General features: G+C 42.4%; 1 protein-coding gene across 5 annotated transcripts in view; it reads left to right on the top strand.

Annotated features, from left to right (window-relative positions):
• The window catches only part of KIAA1549L (KIAA1549 like), a 298917-nt gene that overhangs the window by 149848 nt on the left and 132428 nt on the right, over positions 1-16641 (top strand). The gene's annotated exons all lie outside the window — the stretch shown is intronic.

The raw sequence follows: 16641 nt of genomic DNA on the forward strand, positions 1-16641 counted from the left end.
ACAGCCCAAAAACTGTGAGCTCCCAGAGTGTGAGAGGGGGAAAAGTTGGTCTCTGACACACATCCCCACTGGAGAACCTGAAAATACAGATCATGGGAGAAGGATTTAACCTTATCTAGAACTGAAACGGTTTTAAGGAGCTGAGAGAAATATAAAAATAGAAGAAGCAGCAGGAAGAACCCTATAGGGTCTTCCTAGTCCCTAGCTTGAGCCCAGGGAAAGCATTCCTGGCCTTATCTCGCAGGAGTCCTTGGGGAAGGCAGCCAGCAGAATTAGAGAGGAGCCACAGGTGATGGAAGCTTCTAGCTGAACTTTGTAATAATTTCGACCTAAGCTTAAATTTTCCTGAGTAGAATCTGGTCAGGGTCGGGGGGTGGGGACGAATGGGAAGTGCATATATGAGTGCAGAAGTCACAGCCAAAGCTGCAGGCAGGCAGGGAGAGGTAAAGCCTGACAGCCCCACTTGCTTTCTCGGTGGAGAAGCTTGTTGTCTGGGGCAAGATTCCAGCTCTGCTCACCAGCTGCCTGGATGTATACTTGGTGCTGTTGGTGAGGCATGGTGGGAATGAGACTGGCTTTGCTGGCTGTGTGGGAGCTGGGTGAGGCCTGTCATTGCTGGCTTCCCCCTCTTCCCTGGCAACCTGTATGACACAGCAGAGGCAGCCATAATTCTCCTGGGAACATAACTCTATTGGCCTGAGAACCACCCGCACCGCTGCCTCCCCCACATTCCCCACAGTTGCTGCAGCAAGCCCTGCCCAAAGAGAGTCTGAGTTCAGACCCGCCTACCCCAGCCCCACCTGATGATTTTTCTCTACCCACCCTGGTAGCTGAAGACATAAGGTCTTGGTAGCTCTATGGCCCCACCTATTGCCTGAGAAACCCAAGTAAGTACTTATCTTGGCCAACATAGGGCAAGCTTATATCCCCCTTCTACTACTGCAGCTTATGCTCTCTTGAAAAGTGCCACCTCCTGTCTGGAGGCCAACCAATTCAAGCCATTACAGCAACTCATAACAGAACAACCCTGCTCCAAAGAAGGAGAAAACAACAGCTAATTCTACCACCTGCAACATCCTGGGTAACCAGAAGTCCTGAATCTGTCCATGTGACAACTTCACTGCTAGCATAACCAGCATTTGAGGAAACCAGCACACTAAATGAAACTACAACCAAGGACTCCCACAGAGTCCACTTCACTCCCCTGCCACCTTTACCAGAGCAGGTACTGGTGTCCATAGCTGGGAGACCTGAAGACGGATCACATCACAGGACTCTTTGCAGACATTCCCCAGCACCAACCTGGAGTCTGGTAGCCCCGCTGGGTGGCTAGACCCAGAAGGGCAATAACAATCACTGCAGTCTGTCTCTCAGGAAGCTCCATCCCTAGGGGAATGGGGAGAGCACTACATCAAGGAATCACCCCATGGGACGAGAGCCCTTGAGTTCCAGATTTTTCCACTGAAACTGTCTACCCAAATAAGAAGGAACTATAAAAGTAATTCTGGTAATATGACAAGGTTCTATAACACCCTAAAAGACCACATTAGCTCTCCAGCAATGGATCCAAACCAATAAGAAATCTCTGAATTGCCACATAAAGAAGTCAGAAAGTTGATTATTAAGCTACTCAAGGAGGTACCAGAGAAAAGTGAAAACCAACTTAAAGAAATTTAAAAAATAATAGAGGATATGGATGAAAAAGTCTCCAGAGAAATAGATATTATAAAGAAAAGACAATCATAACTTTTGGAAATGAAAGACATACTTACAGAAATGCAAAATACACTGGAAAGTTTCAACAATAGAATCAAGCAAGTAGAAGAAAGAACTTCAGAGCATGAAGACAAGGCTTTTGAATTAACCTAATCCAACAAAGACAAAGAAAATGGAATTGAAAAAATGAACAAAGCCTCCAAGAAATTTGGGATTATGTGCAAATGACCCAAACATAAAAATAATTGGTGTTCCCAAGAAAGAAGAGAAATCGAAAAGTTTGGAAAACTTATTTGAGAGAATAATTGAGGAAAATGGAGCAGAATAGAGAACCCAGAAATAAAGCCAAATACGTAGAGCCAACTGATCTTCAACAAAACAAACAAACAACGTAAAATGGGGAAAGGGCACCTTATTCAACAAATGGTGCTGGGATAATTGGCTAGCCACATGTAGAGGAGTGAAACTGGATCCTCATATCTCACCTATACAAAAATCAACTCAAGATGGATCAAGGACTTTAAGACCTGAAATCATAAAAATTATAAAAGATAACATTGGAAAAACTCTTCTAGACATTGACTTAGGCAAAGAGTTTATGGCAAGAACCCCAAAGCAAATGCAACAAAAACAAAGATAAATAGATGGGACCTAAGTAAACTAAAAAGCTTCTGCACAGCAAAACAAATAATCAGAGTAAATACAGCCCACAGAATGTGAGAAAATATTCACAAACTTTGCATCTGACAAAGGACTAATATCCAGAATCTACAAGGAATTCAACAAATCAGCAAGAAAAAAACAAATAATTCCATCAAAAAGTGGGTTAAGGACGTGAATAGACAATTCTCAAAAGAAGATGGTACGAGAAAAGAAGATGGTACATATTACAAATGGTAATATGGTTTGGCTGTGTCTCCACCCAAGTCTCATCTTGAATTGTAGCTCCTATAATTCCTATGTGTCATGGGAGGAACCTGCTGAGAAGTAATTGAATCATGGGGGCGAGCCTTTCCTGTGCTGTTCTCATGACAGTGAATAAGTCTCACGAAATCTGATGGTTTTATAAAGGGGAGTTCCCCTACACAAGCTCTCTTGCTTGCTACCACTTAAGATGTGACTTTGCTCCCCATTCACCTCCAGCCATGATTGCGAGGCCTCCCCAGCCATGTGGAACTGTGAGTCAATTAAACCTTTTTTCCTTTATAAATTACCCACTCTCAGGTATGTCTTTATTAGTAGCATGAAAACAGACTAATACAAATGGCCAACAAACGATGAAAAAATGCTCAAGATCACTAATTATCAGAGAATGCACATCAAAACCACAATGCAATACCACCTTACTCCTGCAAGAATGGCCATAATTAAAAAATCAAAACATAAGAAATGTTGGTATGGATGTGGTGAAAAGGGAATACTTCTACACTGTTGGTGGGAATGTAAACTAGTACAACCACTATAGAAAACAGTATGGAGATCCCTTAAAGAACTGAAAGTAAAACTGCCTTTTGATCCAGCAATCCCGCTACTGGGTATCTACTCAGAGGAAAAGAAGTCATTGTATGAAAAAGACATTTGCACATGCATGTTTATAGCAGCACAATTCACAACTACAAAGTATGGAACCAGCCTAAATGCCCATCAACCAACGAGTGGATAAAGAAAATGATACATATAGATACACACCATGGAATACCACTCAACCATAAAAAGGAATGAAATAATGGCATTTGCAGCAACCTGGATGGAGCTGGAGACCATTATTCTAAGTGAAGTAACTTGGGAATGAAAAACCAGTGTACGTTCTCACTTATAAGCAGAAGCTAAGCTATGAGAATGCAAAGGCAGAAGAATGATATAATGGACTCTGGGGACTCTGGGGGAAAGGTGTGAGGGTGGTGAAGGATAAAAGACTACACGTTGGGTACAGTGTATACTGCGTGGTTGATGGGTAAATCTCAGAAATCACCACTAAAGAACTTTTCCATGCAACCAAACAGCACCTGTTCCCCCAAAATTATTGAAATGTTTTTTAAAAATTTAAGAAACCAAAACTATTTTTTTTTTTTTTTTTTTTTTTTTTTTTGAGACGGAGTCTCGCTCTGTCGCCCAGGCTGGAGTGCAGTGGCGCGATCTCGGCTCACTGCAAGCTCCGCCTCCCGGGTTCACGCCATTCTCCTGCCTCAGCCTCCCGAGTAGCTGGGACTACAGGCGCCCACTACCACGCCCGGCTAATTTTTTGTATTTTTAGTAGAGACGGGGTTTCACCGTGTTAGCCAGGATGGTCTCGATCTCCTGACCTCGTGATCCGCCCGCCTCGGCCTCCCAAAGTGTTGGGATTACAGGCGTGAGCCACCGCGCCCGGCCAAGAAACCAAAACTATTTTTTTAAAAAAGAAAAAGTTGACCACAAAAGTGGGAGTATAAGAATTTATTGGCTAGGCATGGTGGCTTATGCCTGTAATCTCAGCACTTTGGGAGGCCTAGGCAGGCAGACCACTTGAGCTCAGGAATTTGAGACCAGCCTGGCCAACAAAGCAAATCCCCATCTCTACAAAGAATACAAAAATGAGACGAGTGTGGCGGTATGTCCCTGTAGTCCAGCTACTCGGGAGGCTGAGGTGGAAGCATCATCTGAGCCCAGGAGGTTGAGGCTGCAGTGAGCCATGAGCATGCTACTGCACTCCAGCCTGGATGACAGAATGAGACCCTGTTTCAAAAAAAAAAAAAAATTATTATCACAGTTTAGGCAAGAGATGCAGCTCAGAAACCTCTTAATTAGATTTTGCTCTTCTGGATGGCAATCATGATAACAAATGTTTATTGACTGCTGACATATACCAAGTTATGTTCCAAATACTCTTAAAGGATGAATGCCTTAAGCCTCAAAACAGTCTTGTGAGACACATGTTATTATCCTCTTCTTAGAAAGGAGCAAACAGACACAGAGAGGTCATGTAATTTGCCTGAGTTTTTACAGCTGGAACAAAGCAATTGGATCAGGAACTCAGATACTGTGTCTCCAGATCCCACATGCTAAACTGTGACACTTGACCACCTTCATGGTGAGGATCACAGCTTGTAAATCTTATGATGGGGTGATTTCCAGAGGAAGCATCCCATAAATATTTGTGGAATAAATAACCAAATGATTGAGCAAATAAGGGAGATAACTGGCTATCATACTAAGCAGAAAGGGAAAAGTACTCTAATAGAGCTAAAAATAAGGAGTTGTGGGAACAATGACATGTTAATTAGGGGACTCTCACTTAGAAGAGGTTTACATTTAGGCCTTTACAAAATGGTGTGAAGCCCTAGTAAGATGTTTAGTCTTTTTGCCCAATTCTCTAGGCCCCTATTACTGCTTTCCTTTTAAAGGTATGGTATTTTCTGTATCCTCAAAGTCTTTCCTGCCTAATGGATTTAAATGGACTTGACTCCCCTTTGGGCCATTAACATCAAATAGTAAAAATTAATATGAAACCTTGGGGCCGGGCGCGGTGGCTCACGCCTGTAGTTCCAGCACTTTGGGAGGCTGAGGCGGGCGGATCATGAGGTCAGGAGACCGAGACCATCCTGGCTAACATGGTGAAACCCCATCTCTACTAAAAAATACAAAAAAAAAAATTAGCCGGGCGTGATAGCAGGCACCTGTAGTCCCAGCTACTCAGGAGGCTGAGTCAGGAGAATGGCATGAACCCAGGAGGTGGAGCTTGCAGTGAGCCGAGTTTGCGCCACTGCACTCCAGCCTGGGCAACAGAGCGAGACTCCGTCTAAAGAAGAAGAAAAAAAAAAAAAAAAATATATATATATATATATGCAAGATTTGCAGGTACCACTGTCCTAGTTTTAAAAGTCAGTTATTGGTAGTTAATTCTGTGTTCTGTGGTTGACTTTAAACTTATTAATGACCCTGTCAGAAAGATGCCGGGAGAAGAAGAGAGAAGAACCCCCCCTAAGTCCCATAGGTTTACTTTTCTTGACACAGATAATATATTTCCAAACAAGTGACCTTCTGTGTGTGTGATGTCCTAGCCCAAAAGAGGTCATTGTGGCCGCCCTACCTGCTGCCTGATTGTGATGACAAAATTAGGAGACACTGAAATTCTGAAAATTTATAATCAACCTGTATTGTAACAGTCGAGGATTGGTAAACAAATTATAATGCCACATCTTAGTGGAGATAATATGCAACCTTATCCAATATGGAAAAATGGTTTTGCTATGTTAAAAGAGAAAAGGCAGTGCGAAGTTGGATGTGCATTGTGATCACAGGTCTGTCCAGCAAGCAAACCAAAGCTTTTCCAAGAACATCATTTGGAATTAAAATTTACCACAGTATGAGTCATGGTTTTCTTGATGCGGTGGGATGTGCACGTGGTCAGGGCAGAGGGAGGAATGGAATTCTTCTTTTCTTTCTATTTTTCCATCTTTTCTAAATTTTCTGTAATGATCATGTAAACCCAGGTTAAAAAGAAGTGAAAGTGAAATTCTATTACTTTTAAAATGGGGAGGCAGAGAGGCCAGTTGCAGTGGCTCACGCCTGTAATCCCAGCACTTTGAGACGCCAAGGCAGGTGGATCTTTGAGGTCAGGAGTTGGAGAACAGCCTAATCAATATGGTAAAACCCCGTCTCTACTAAAAATACAAAAAATTTAGCCAGCCATGATGGTGGGTGCCTGTAGTCCCAGCTACTTGGGAGGCTGAGGCAGGAGAATTGCTTGAACATGGGAGGCGGAGGTTGCAGGAGCCGAGATTGCACCACTGCACTCCAGCCTGTGCTAGGAATGAGACTCTGTCTCAAAAAAATAAATAAGTAAAATAAAATGGGGAGGGAGAGGTATCAGCTTTATTTTTAAACCTGATTCCACAAAAGATTACCAACAAACTTTTTAAAAAAAGAAATAGCTGTGAAAGAGCTTTGAAAGTTAAAATGCTTCTATCAGTGCAGTCAACAGAATCTTCTATTTGCTGGCATCAGTTCAAGGCATGGCAATTTGATTCTATTGACTGGTGCATTTCGTTTTAAAAAGCCCCAAGAGGAATCACGTTAGGCAAGAAGGTCCCAGGTGCCAAACTTCAGCACTTAGGGCCGTGGAAGGGTTTGGCGCGTAAGTGGGTTGGGTGTGGGTGGATGCTTCAGCATAGCTGTGGCTCTTAGTCCATCTCTTTTGACCTTCTGGGAACGGGAAGCCTGATGGGTCTTGGTGATTTAGAGCCGTGCTCAGTAATGTTTGCCAAAACAGCCCTGGAGAGAGACACATCATCAAACTCTGAAGAATGAGGCAGCTCTGTGGGCCCCAGTCTTCTCAGACCACTCTGGGAGAGTGGAGCCCGCCCCAGATCTGGAGATGGAGGAAGACTGACTCCTTCCCACGTGGTGCAGAGAGCCTCGGCTCTGGAGTCCCAGGGCTGAGTCACACTAGGCTGCAGAATAACTCTTGATGTGACCTTGACTAAGCCAGCCCTTGCCCTCTCTGAGCTCTGGTTTCCTCGTTGGTAAAATGGAGATAATCTTCATTCTCTATCTCACGGGTACTGTGGAAGAACAAGGTGAGGTGATGGATATGAAAATATCCTGCCAACTATGAGGCATGCACAGATGTTTGAGATTCTGACAATCCATGATTTGCAGGGATTTCTGAGTTCTGACTGGAACCCTGGTCCTCTGAGCAAAACTTTGATGGCATCTATGCCTAGCCTGGACTGAACAAATAATGATAATAATAATAACAGCAACAGTAGTAACACTTTTTGACCACTATGTGCTCTATAAGCACTATTCTAAGGACTTTACGTGTATCAGCTCATTTTAACCCTTAAAACCATTCGTGAGGTAAGTACTGTAATTATCCCCACTTTACAGATAAGGAAACTGACACACAGAGATGTTAAGTAACTTGTCCAAGGTTACTCAGTTAGCAAATGGAGAAGTGGGATTTGAATCCAGCCAGTCTGATTCTAGGGCCTGATCAAAAGCTGCAGATATTTTTCTCTGACATACAAGGGAGAGGAGTTTGGCATCTCCATGAATGTTTCTTAATTGGTTTCCTTCGTTTATTTTGTTAAAGAGCTATTAGTGATCTAGTTTGCTTTTCTTTAAGTGCTGCCGTTAAGGAAACCTGCCAGTGGGCAGTGAATAGGACAAAGTGGATTGTCTTGTGACTGTTGTGGGAAATGCAGCCATGCTTATACTGACACCTTGGGAAGATTTTCTTCTCCCTCAGTGTTTCCAGCAGTCAAAGAAAGGGACACTGCTGATTGAGAAAGAACCACCACCGTGGCTGGATTACAGGAGTAGTTTTGAGCAAACCAGGAAGCAATCCAGGGCAGCATTGAACCTGAAGGGAGAATACTCCTTAAGTAGCAGACTCTGGGGTCTGTGATAAAAGCATCATGACCAGGGGACTGATATAGCCCTAGGCCTGACGGGGGAGAGGTTCAGACAGGAGGTAACAGCGGAAGGGGATCCTGATCAGTACATGTGCACTTCCTTGAGGTTAAAGTTCTGTTTGCTACATGGCGGGAATAATTAGAGTGTAGCAGCATCACAGCCCGGGTCTGAGTCTTGTGTACAAGAACTGAGAATGATAAACTAGCAGCGCGAAGAGCCTCAGGAAGACGGAGGCCTGAACAATCTGTCATTATGCATGTGGTTCCTGAGATGTGGGGAGTCTCAGGAGGCAGTTTGCACTGTTTTTTGACATTAGTCAATAACAGGTTCTGTGTGTCCAAACCTGGCTAAGCACTTTCTTAATTCCTTTTATGTTTCACAGTGATAATAAACTGCTCTCTGATGCGTTTAGTTCAAGGCTAAGTTTAACATTCATGGGATTCTATGCAAATTGGCAAAGCACAGAAAAACATTTGATACTTACCCTGCGTGTGCATACATGCACGTGATCCTAATTTGTGGAAGTTATTGAGCCTGATAGCCTTACCGGAGTGACTTGTCACTTTCCTGAAGCTCTGAGAATCATGGTTTTATTTCAGCTTGTCTGGCTCAGACAAGCTTAGTGAAAATGTATGTGTATAAATTGTGTATTGAATAGGGTTTTGTATGACTACCCATTCTTGTCTCCTTGAGATGGGAGGGATGACTCATTTTAACTTTTTATTATTTTGAGAGTCTTTATCTTGCTTGCTTTCACCCTTGTTTCCAACATAAATCCATCTCTGTTTCCTATCTTTCCTCATCCAGCACCTCCTTAAATTTCTTATCATTTAAGCTACTTTCCAGCAAAATTCTTTAGACTACTAATTCCCCCTTGTGGGAAACGCTGTCGGTCCAAACACAAGGGGATTGTTGGCTTGTCCCTGGATGGGCAATTATTGTAAACATTCAGAAAAGGCAGCCAGTTTGGGGCTTGTGCAGCAAACCATTTCTGTTTGTCTGCCTCTCATATGTGTAGGATTTACCTTTGCTTTCCACAATTTTTTTTTTTTGAGACGGAGTCTTGCTCTCTGGAGTGCAGTGGTGTGATCTTGGCTCACTGCAACGTCTGCCTCCCAGGTTCAAGTTATTCTCCTGCCTCAGCCTCCCGAGTAGCTGGGATTACAGGTTCCTACCACCACGCCCGGCTAATTTTTTTTTTTTTGGTATTTTTTGTAGAGATGGGGTTTCACCATGTTGGTCAGGCTGGTCTTGAACCCCTAACCTCAAGTCATCTGCCCCCCCCCCCGGCCTCTCAAAGTGCTGAGATTACAGGCATGAGCCACCGCACCTGGCCGCTTTCCACAATTTTTTTGAAGACTATTACCGTATTTGTGAGCAAACAGTAATTCATGTCATTTAGTCTAAGTAGAAGAAAGTCATGGTTTTTTGGGGGAAAGGAGAGACACTGGGGAGTCAGTGTATTGATAAAAACTAAAATTCTGTAATTTGACTAGAATGGCTTAGTATTTTTTTTTCTTGAAAAATGGAATTAAAAAATAAGAGTACAGCCTGTTTCATAGCAACATTTCAATGTGTTTGCTGGTGTGGTTTTGTTTCTACTCTTGCAAAGCTCTGTTTTCTCTTTAAATAACTTCCTCCAAGTCTCAGGTGCTATGTTACAATCTTTATTTCATGACTCATTCTCTATGATGTTCCAAACAAACTTACTGACTTGTGCTGCTTTTTGACTGTCTTGATGGCAAACTCTCACCATTCTTTATGCTATTCTTCAGTCATGATACCTTGTGATCTCCCTTCTTCCTACTCTCCTGCTTCACCATACAACATTCCAAAGCTCCCTGCTTCCTACCTGTATTAGTTTTCTATTGCTGTGTGACAAATCCCCACAAGCTTTGTGGCTTAAAACAACATACATTTATTATCTCACAATTTCCATGAGTTGAGAGGCTGGACACAGCTTATCTGCACAGGGTCTCACAGGGCTGCATACATGGTATTGGCTGGGCTGTGTTCTCATCTGGAGGCTTGGCTGGGGAAGAATCCACTTCCAAGCTCACTCAGGTTGTTGGCATAATTCATTTCTTTGTGGCTGCCAGACTGAAGGCTTTAACTTATTTCTGCCTATCAGCTCTAAGAGGCTGTTCATGGTTCCTAGAGACACCAGTAGTTCCTAGAGGCCACCCACAGTTCTCACCAGCTGGGCTTTCCCATTGTGGCCTCTTACTTTATCAAGGCACCAAGAAGAAGTCTGCTTGCAATATGGGGTATTATATATGATCATATAATCACAAGAGTTACATCCCATCTCCTATTCTGTTGTTAGAAGAAATCACAGGTTGGCTGGGCATGGTGGCTCATGCTGGTAATCTCAGCACTTTGGGAGGTCATGGCGGGAAGATCACTTGAGCCCAGGAGTTCAAGAGCAGCCTGGGTGACATGGCGAAACCCTGTCTCTACAAAAAATACAAAAATTAGCTGGGCTTGGTGGTGCGTGCCTGTCGTCCCAGCTATTAGGGAGGCTGAGCTGAGAGGAACCCTTGAGTCCAAAAGATTGAGGCTGCAGTAGGCCATGATCACACCGCTGCAATCTAGCCTGGGTGGCAGAGTGAGACCCTGTCCCCCCTCCAAAAAAAAAAAAAAAAGAAAAAAGAAAAAGAAAGTCACAGGTTCTGCTCATACCCAAAGAGAGGGGATCACAAAAGGCATGACCACCAGGAGATGGAGATCATGGGGTCACATTAGAGTCTGCCTGACATACCACCTAGATCAAATTTTTACTTCACTGCCTTCCTAAAGTGTGTTTTAAGTTCTCTGTAATTTGGTTTTGCCCTATTTCTCCTAATTTATTTTCTCCTTCTCCCTAATAAACATCAGCTATCTCTCATTTCCTCCTCAAAATTTGTCTTTCTGTCTTATGGCCTTCCATAATGCAACTTTAATTAATACAGATATGTTTTACCTAATTAGCATAGACATAATTCTAAAATCTTATGTATAAAGCAAAATTATTTTTCATTGAAGTGAAGGGTTCTTAACCAATTTTTGGCTTCCGAATCCTTTTGAAAATCTGATTAAAGCTATAGAGACTCATTTCCCAGAAGTGAGGGACACGACCACACATATACTATTTCAGTTATTATTACAGTACAACAAACAACCCCTGGCTCAGTGCTGTAATACAACAAGCATTTTATTATGCCCATGGTTTTGGGAATTCAGACAGGGCACAGTGCGGATGGCTTTTCCCTGCCTCATGATGTCTGGGCCTCAGTTGGGACGATTCAGACAGCTGGAGTGATTCAAATGGTTAGGGGAAGAATGGTCTGGAGGTTTCCTCATTCATGTGTCTGTTGTCTGGGCTGGCATGCCAGGCAGGCTTGGCTCAGCTGGGACTGTGGATTGGAGTGGTCAGGCATAGCCTCTCCACATGGTGTGGGCTGCTCACAGAGTGGGGGCTGGCTTCCAGGAGAGAGAGAGGGAACATCCCAAGAGCGAGCATTCCAGGAGACCAAGCTAAAATGGCTTGCCCTTTGATGATGTTGCTTTGGAAGTCACGTGGCATTATTGGTCAAACAGACTCAAGCCCACTCAGATTCAAGGAGAGGGGACATAGACACCACCTCTTAATGGGAGGCGTAAAGGAGAAAAAACTCAAAACATTGCATGTGTAAACACAAACTATTTAAATCAATAATAGAATCTGGAACTCTGAGAATTGAAAGGGACCATAAAGGAGGATCTGTTTCCATCTCCCATGCAGGGCTCAACTCCTCTTTACAACATTCCCGTCGTCTTGAGCCTGGACCACTGCAGGTGTTTTCTAAGCACTCTGCCATCAGCCGTTGTCTCTTTCTGTCTGTTCTTCATGCCAGGATGGTTTTTCCAAAACAGAAATTTGCTCCTGTGAATCACCTGCTCACATCCTCCCCATCAAACTAAAACCTACAATGCTGCAGAGGGAGGTGATGGCTACTGGAGCAATGGTCCGGCTGTCGCCTCCCTCTGCAGCCTTAATCTTGCCCACCTGCTGTTCTTGATCTAGCTGTGGTTACCTTTTATCAGTTCTTTGTACTCGTGATGCCTCTTCCTGCCATAGGGCCTTTGCATATGCTTGTTCCTTTATATGGAATGCTTTTCCCTACCCTCTTTGCTTGGTTAACTTTTATTCATTCTTTGGATCTTGATAGTCACTTCCTCAGGGATGTGCTTTCTGACCTCCCTGATCAGATCACAGGACTATGGATCTTTCATCTGTAACATCATTTTTCATTTGAAAAATGCTGGTGTCCATATCTCCCATAGAACTGTGAGTTCCATGAAGCTGGAGACCATGTATGTTTTTCCTTAAGACGTTGCTTAACCCATTGTCTGGCATACAACAGGCATTTGCAGATGGAAGGTAGAAAAGGAGGGAGGGAAGAAAGGAAGGAAGGAAAGGTGAGATGAGATGAGTGAACCTAAAATATGCACTTTGGGGAATTTCTAATGGTGGAGAATTCACTGACTTTAAGCCAGCTCATTTGGTTTTCAGTAGTTTTAATAATTAGGGAAATGTTCTGTTATTATTAAGTTCTAATCTCTCTCTTTATACCTTCTTCCCACTGTCCCTAGTTCTGTCCCTGGAGCACTAAATAACACATCCAGTTTCTTCTTCACATGTTTTAGGGAGATTGTGGTTTCTTGAATCAGTCTTTTCAAATGTTTACTGACATAATTAATATCTGCTATAACAGTGAAGGATAGGTAAATTGATACCCCAGGGTCAATGACAGGCACAGACATGTCTTTGAAGACCTTAGTTTTATCTTGGATCAGTCATTTGAATTTTGCATTCTACTGAAGAATGTATATTTATCTTTATATATGAGTATGTTTCCCCTAAATGTTTAAATAAAATTGATACTTTGGAATGATATGTGTATTAGTCCATTTTCATGCTGCTGTAAAGACATACCCGAGACTGGGTAATTTATAAAGGAAAGAGGTTTAATTGACTCACAGATCAGCATGGCTGGGGAGGCCTCAGGAAACTTACAATTATGGTGGAAGGTGAAGGGGAAGCAAGGCACCTTCTTCACAAGGTGGCAGGAAGGTAAAGTGCTGAGTGAAGTGGGGAGAGCCCCTTATAAAACCAGATCTCGTGAGAACTCACTCACTATCCTGAGAACAGCGTGGAGGAAACTGCCCCAATGGTTCAAGGACCTCGACCTGGTCTTTCCCTTGACATGTGGGGATTATGAGGATTACAATTCCAGATGAGATTTGGGTGGAGACACAAAGCCTAGCCATATCAATATGCTTTTGCAGTCATCAAGTTTTGAGTACCACCAGGGATCTCCTCACTCCAGTGTGCAAATGGGGACTCTCCCTTTATTAACCGTTTTCCTTTTTATAATGTAAAACACCTCCAAAAAGATCATGTACTAGCACATATCAGTTTCTTAATGTTTTTCTTAAGATGTGACACTCAGAAATCATCCCAGCTGACCAGGTATGCGCTGAGTAGGGCAGAGAATGGTGAACCTGATCCCCTTGAAAATCAACTAATTTTTAAAAATTCAACCTATAATGGTGGTTATCTCTGGGGAGAAGAAAGACAGAGGGAACCCAGAGAGATACCAGGGACAGGGCTCTAAAAATATTGACTCTTGTTAAGCTAAGAGGCACATGAGTGTTCATTTCATATAGATATTTTCTAAATATAGATACTTCCATATAGATATTTTACATGTAGATATTATTTTCTAAGTATGAACTATTCTTCTAGTTAAAGAGTAAAAAAAATTAATGTAACCTAAGGATTTGTCATTTCCTTGCCGGCCTATATTTCTCTTCTAGTTCATAAGGAACTCTAGTCAACTCTGCCTACAGATAGCATAGGCTATTCTTAAAGGGAAGTGCCCCCGTCCTGTTCCTGTCTAGGTAATTTTTGGACTAAGGGCAAGCCTTTCTGTTTAATCCTAATATATGTCTTCCTTTAGTAATAATTTCAGTCTGTTGACATGTCTTTGAAACATGTTTTTCTGAAATTCTTCAAATCAGTTCTGAATTTGGCATCATTTGGTAATTCAGTGAACATGCTTTCTCCCTTGGCTTTATGTGGATCATTGAGCATTTTTTTTAAGTCAGTCATTTCTGAGGTTAAATGTTTCTGAGAAATATCCCAAACATATTGCGGCAGTCAAATATGTTTGAGAAATATTGGCTAAACAAAGTTTAATTAAACCATCCAATATCCTATTTATTAATTTTTTACTATATACCTCTTATGTTTTCTTGACTATGAGAGTTTTCTGAGCCTTTATTTACATGATGATGGGAATATGCCCACATAAATTCCAAATCTACTCTGGTATCACTTTCTGAATAGGTTAGGGTAAGGTAGGTTATGTTTCAATGACAACCTCCAAATTGCAGTGACATAAAATAGCAAAGGCTAACTTCTTGCTCGTGCTACCTATATATCCTTTGTCAGCAGAGTCCATAGGGGATGCAGGCTGGTGAACCAGCAAACACTTTGAACATTGCTACTTTCTTCTTTCTCTTCTTTCTTTGCCTCCTCCTTCTGTTTTTCAGTAGCAACTTCCTGAAATATGTTGCTAGGTTTTGTTTCTTTTTGTTTTGTTTTGCTATGGAGAAAGAAAGTTCCGGAGAGTCTTCCTCCAGCACTTAAATGTTCTAGCCCAGAAGAGACACTTGTCATTTCTGCTTACAAACTCATTGGCTGGAACTAGTTACATGGCCCCCATCAACCACAGAAGTATCCAAGACGTTCAGTCCTCCCATGGGCTTAGAAGTGGGAGAGCCGGAAAGATATGGTCAGCATCATTAATGACTTTCACATGTGAATCTCAAGCACTTCTCAAGATTGTTCATAGAAACTTTTCTTCATGAGACATTTGGAATACTGTGCTTCATAGGAGCTATCTTGGGAAACACTAGTTTCTAGTCTGGAAAACAGCAAGGTCCAGTGGAAGCAAACCCACTAGAGACTGTCTTTCTTCACTTCAGCATGGAGTTTTCCATCAGTCTCTCTTGGCCGTGGTCATTCAGTCAGTTACAGATCCCTTGGTATTAGCCCCCATTCCTCCATCCTATTTGCAGAATTTTTTGTGTGTGTGTGTGAAAGAGTTTGCAAAACTTCCTGCTGAAAGCAAAAGCTGCTCAGCCTGTAGCATCCTTTTCCTGAGTTACAAGGCTATATAACTGAAACAAGATGAATTTGTTTTGATTCTTGAATCCATGAGTTGGACTCATGGTTGAATCCATTTAAACAAAGGTACAAAAGAAGAAATCCTACACAGATTTCACCTGACATCCACATAAAAGTGGATTCTAAAGTTTAACTGAAAAATATAAAAATGCAAAAGTACCTTATACAGATGTTATATTTACCCATATAAGTAACCAGATAAGACTGCATGCAAAGTGTGAAATTGAGGCTATCTAGGAGATAAGCAACATGAACAGGGAGGATTGAGGCATGAAAGCAGCATCCACCTTCTGTGTAAAATTGCAAGTGTCTGAGGGGGGAATACCTCCTTAGGCTGCATGTGGTAACATAGAAACACAATTTCCATTGCAAACCATGAAGCAGTTCCTAAGGAGGGCATGCATTTTAATGAAATACTATGCAGACTTTAGTGTCTTGGAGCTATATATGCATTTTACCACTTATTTCTATTTGAGGTGGGCCAGTGGAGGCCAGAGGGAGCTTTGGCTCTTCAGAAAGCACCCCAGTGATCCTGATCCTGGTGATCAGGAGACAGTCAGGCTGAGCTGGGCATATGATTACGGCCTGCCTAGGAGATGGAGTTGGTTTCTCTTATAAAATCAAGTCAACAAACCTGATGTAGTATTGGCTTATACCCTGATGAGTTCTAAAAATGATGGAAGGCCAATTTCTTGGGTGTCTGTAAATCCCAAGAATGGGGAATTTTAAAAACAAGAAAAGGAAGAATGAGAAAGGAATTTTTCAGAATATTGCCTAATTCAGAGTGAACTTCTAGCTTTCCAAGAGTTGTTTCCTCACCTCCTTTTTAGCGGAGGTCACCAGCTTATGCCCTGCCTCCTTGTCTGTCTGCCTGTGGGGCCACACATGAGTGTTGATAGTTCTGGCCTCTGCAGGTGCTTATAGTGACACCAGGCCCTGTGAGAAGTGTCTCCTTCCTGGTTTTTCTTTCTGAAATAGCCTAATCTGAAAGAAAATCTCCTTTGCTATTTGACATGGCGTGAATGATAGCACCTGGAATCCTTTTAAATCCAGGAAGATAAATATGTTTCATTGGAGCCATCTTTCCAAACGCAGACAACCTCAAATATTTCATATGAGATGCCTCAGGGTCCTAAAAAAGATTTGTGCTTGAATACACAGTTCTTCTTTAGTTTCATGCATTTTGGTTTCCTGGATGAGGTTATTTTGGTGTCATTGGCCATGGCAGTTGACCACATTCAGCTTTGCAGGTTTCACAGTCCATGCCTTGTAGGTGGTACCAAAACAATTTTTTAATACACAAGTATTTTCCA

The sequence above is a fragment of the Pan troglodytes genome, chromosome 9 (assembly GCF_028858775.2).
Source record: "Pan troglodytes isolate AG18354 chromosome 9, NHGRI_mPanTro3-v2.0_pri, whole genome shotgun sequence".
Classification (NCBI taxonomy): domain Eukaryota; kingdom Metazoa; phylum Chordata; class Mammalia; order Primates; family Hominidae; genus Pan; species Pan troglodytes.